This window comes from Gallus gallus, chromosome 7, assembly GCF_016699485.2.
Source record: "Gallus gallus isolate bGalGal1 chromosome 7, bGalGal1.mat.broiler.GRCg7b, whole genome shotgun sequence".
NCBI classification, from domain to species: Eukaryota; Metazoa; Chordata; class Aves; order Galliformes; family Phasianidae; genus Gallus; species Gallus gallus.
The window spans coordinates 18,235,783-18,239,550 of NC_052538.1; positions in this window are offsets into that span (position 1 = coordinate 18,235,783).

The following is a 3,768-nucleotide window of genomic DNA, read 5'->3' on the forward strand; positions in this document are numbered from 1 at the left end:
GCCTGCCAAAAATAGGAAGTGCTTTGGATGTTGCAGAATTTCAATTCAAAGTCAGGGTGTTGGTGTAGTTAGTTTTAATAGTTCATTTGATCTTACTGTCAGAGCTTTCATGAATATAACTTTTAAACAAGTATGTTAGAGATATGTATTTAGCCGTGTAAGATCCGTCCTCTGAACTTGTTCATGTTAACTACCTTATTCATTTCATATAAGCAGTGACTTTATGATTAAGGAAGGACATACCTCTTTTACTTTTGTATAGTTTTACTATCTAAACTAATCACTTTATTATTGCTGTCCCTTTCATGGAATATCATATTAAGAAAACTTATTTTGATGTCATAGCTTTTTCCCCCACTCTCCAAGTCAATATTACTTCATGTTTTTATTTAGGAACAAGTTCTGTTGGAGTAATGGTCCAATGATATGAACTGTTCAAGGATAAGTAATCAGTATTACGCTAAAAGTACACACACAAGAAGATGGAAAGCTTAAGTTTTTTTTTTGCCAAGAAACTGCAGTATTATACCAAATTCTAATTCTGCAAAATGCAGAGTTCATAAACTTTGTGATACGCATTTTCTTGAATAATTTGGTTAAACGCTGCATTAGAAAAATTGTTATTTCCAGCAAAAGAAGGAAAGCAGCATGTAAGAGTTCTTAACATTTATGTCACATTGACTCTAGAAATATGAAGATTAACTTTATCCAGTAACTCCAGGTAAGTTGACCAAAAATTAACTCGTGACTACTACTGAAAAATACTACTGCCTTTTATCAAAGTTCAAGTATCAGGGAAGACATAAATCATTTAAAAGAGAGGTATATGATAAGCACAGTATGTTTATCCTGAGGCTATTGTAAGTCCCAAAAGTAGAGATACACATTTTTGACAATTCTTCTGGAGTAAGGTCAGTTTTGGGGTGCTGAGAGCACAAGCTGCCTTCTAGATGTACCTTTCTCCCCTAGCCTCATTCAGAAGGAATGACCACAAGCACTGTTTTCCAGTACATCTAAGTATTGCTTTCTAACACATTTCCACTTCAGTTCTCTAAGCCAAAAGGCCAACAACTTATGACACTGCTGCAAAAGATGGCACCGAGTTACACTCTGACCACAATGCAATGCAGTTACAGTGTGAGGCTGAGAACAGAAAAACTGTTATAGAGACAAGAAGGGTTCCAGGACAGCAGAAGCAGTAGCCACAAGCTCACCAGGCAACAAGAACTCAAGTGGTGCTTGGGGACATCTTGCTGTCCAAAGGACTGTGCTTCAATTCCACTGAATGTCTTACTTTGTCCCACTGAATGGCCCACTGAATGTCTTACCAGCATTCTTAATTTCTAGACAAAGAAAAGCACACATGTGGCACATTCTCCCTCTCACAAGACTGCAATTTCTGAACTTAAAGCAAATGAAGTGCTGAGCATTAAAACAATTGAGAACCAAATACAATACAGAGAAGGCACACACTCAGCAAGAGATTAAGAGTATCCCACAACATGCACTTATAACAAGTAAGAAGTTGATCACTTATATTAAAGAACAGGAAAACAATCTTTGTGCCACTTATTCAGATGAATTTTAACCTGCTGTGAAAGAATTAGAAAGCATTTAATCTGTACAAATTTTTGACCTATAGCAAGGAAAGCTCCATATTAAAAGCACATAAGTGCATCTTTTGAAATTACTTAGAGCTGCAAACTACAACTGAATCTTTGACATTTTAAATAATTATGTTCAAACTTAGTAACCTCTTAAAAATTTTAAAGTCATTCCCTATGGATTACCTTACTGCTGTCTGGTGGTATTTTTACCCTTTAATAGGGCAGGACTCGATACAGTTGAGGTTTTTTTGTTTGCAGGCTTATATGGCCTTCAGTGACATTGGCAGGAGCATTCTCAGGAGTGCAAACATACCTCGTGAGCAATGAGAAGTTGTGTAGCAGCTCCCTAGAAGATTAAAGAACACTGCAGTTTATGCTGAAAGAGACCCTGAAGTGCACCAGACATGCATACTGCAGAGAAAACATACCTTTGTGTGAGCTGCCACATAATTTTCTTAAGCTTAATTTCTTTACTTTTTCTTACTATCCAAAATCGAGAAGGAACTGCTCCAAAGTTGTGCTGAGTTCTGACAGGCAATACACAGAACAGGCCCACTACAGGTCTTTAATTCACTCCCTTTTAAATACAGTTATGTAATCCACCCTGTTTATGCTTGGAAAACATTTTTACAAATTCTGCATAAGATGACAATGCAAAATACATACTAAAACATTAAAAAAAAAAAAAGATAGCCGAAGTAGCTCCACAAACCATTCTACTAAGAAGTGATACTACACACCTCTAGTTTTTGTCCAGTAAGAGTTCCTCACTTTGTTCACAATCCTGTATTTTCTCTTGTTCTCAAGACATAACAACTTGTTATTTCCTTTAGAGTAATAACTGTCTGGAGCACAACGTCAAACCAAGTTTCAGCAATTCTGCTCATCTGCTGTGGACACATACTCATAATAAAGTAGGTTATTACGTGGCAAAAATATCAACAAATATTACAGAAACAGTAAGAACAAGTTATATCATGCAGTCAGAAGATCTGCCTTAAAAATCAACTACTGAAATATCGTTACACTTCAAAACAGCTTGATATTAATGCCCTTAAGAGTTCTTAGAAACCTTAAGATTTGCCAGCCTTTGGTGCAAGCAGATTGAAGGACTGACAAAAATTTGGGGGTTTGTACCACATTTGTCCTCTCAACGCACAATGTAGTCATCACATACCAGCTCTGGGCTTATGGTATGTATGTAAAGCAATACTGTAGCAACCCAAACTGACTTCCTTCTCTTTCATGAAGGTGTGGTGTTGAGAAAGAAACGGGGTAGAGCCCTAAAAGCATGAGAGGAAAGCATAAATGGGAGGGAACTAAATTGAGGAATGTATGTTTGAGGATGGGAAGGAATTCATAGTATAGTCTTTAGAAAGTGAGGATGCAAGGAGGGAAGCAATTTTTTGCTTAAAATAATTTAAGGACCTGTCTTAACTGCTTTTTCAAACTGTTAAGAAGCAGCAAAAATAGAAAGGATTTGCTGGTTGTTCCTTATTCTGACCAGTGACCACCATCTCCGAGATGTGCAGACATCCACTATGAATTCTGGTAATTCTGACTTCCTTGTGCATTCATTAACTAGGAAGCGAGGTATAGCAGACTGAAGCACCCAAGCTGAATATTCTACAGTAGACAACGATGAAAGCACGGAACAAGAAGAGTGAGGTTAGAGAAAACAGGCGAAGTGATGAGCACTTCAAAAAAAAACCTATTCTTCTACAGTCAAATTTAGGACAAAGAAAGAATTCCCAAACACAAATGACTGCCTTACAACAAATTCTACTGTTGGCAGTGACATAAGCACAGTGAAGAATTAACTTTTGTAAATCACAAAGTGAATTAATTTAAGTAAGTCCTTCTCCTTCACAAAAAATAAAATCAAATCCTAAGATTCATACCTACTGAATTACAAATGTACCAACACTGGAATGATAACCCCTTGCAAAACTATCTTGGGTTTAAGAATACATGTAGTATATGTGCAGCTTTTTTCACACACAAAAAAAGCTTCTTCACAGGTAGCCACTGTATGCACCAATGTAAGTTCATCAGGTGGAAAATACATGTGGCACAGAAAGTATCTTCTTAGCTGCCAACAAACAAGGATGCATAAAACAAGGAAATATTTAAAACACAGCACACTGTATTACACGTAGAA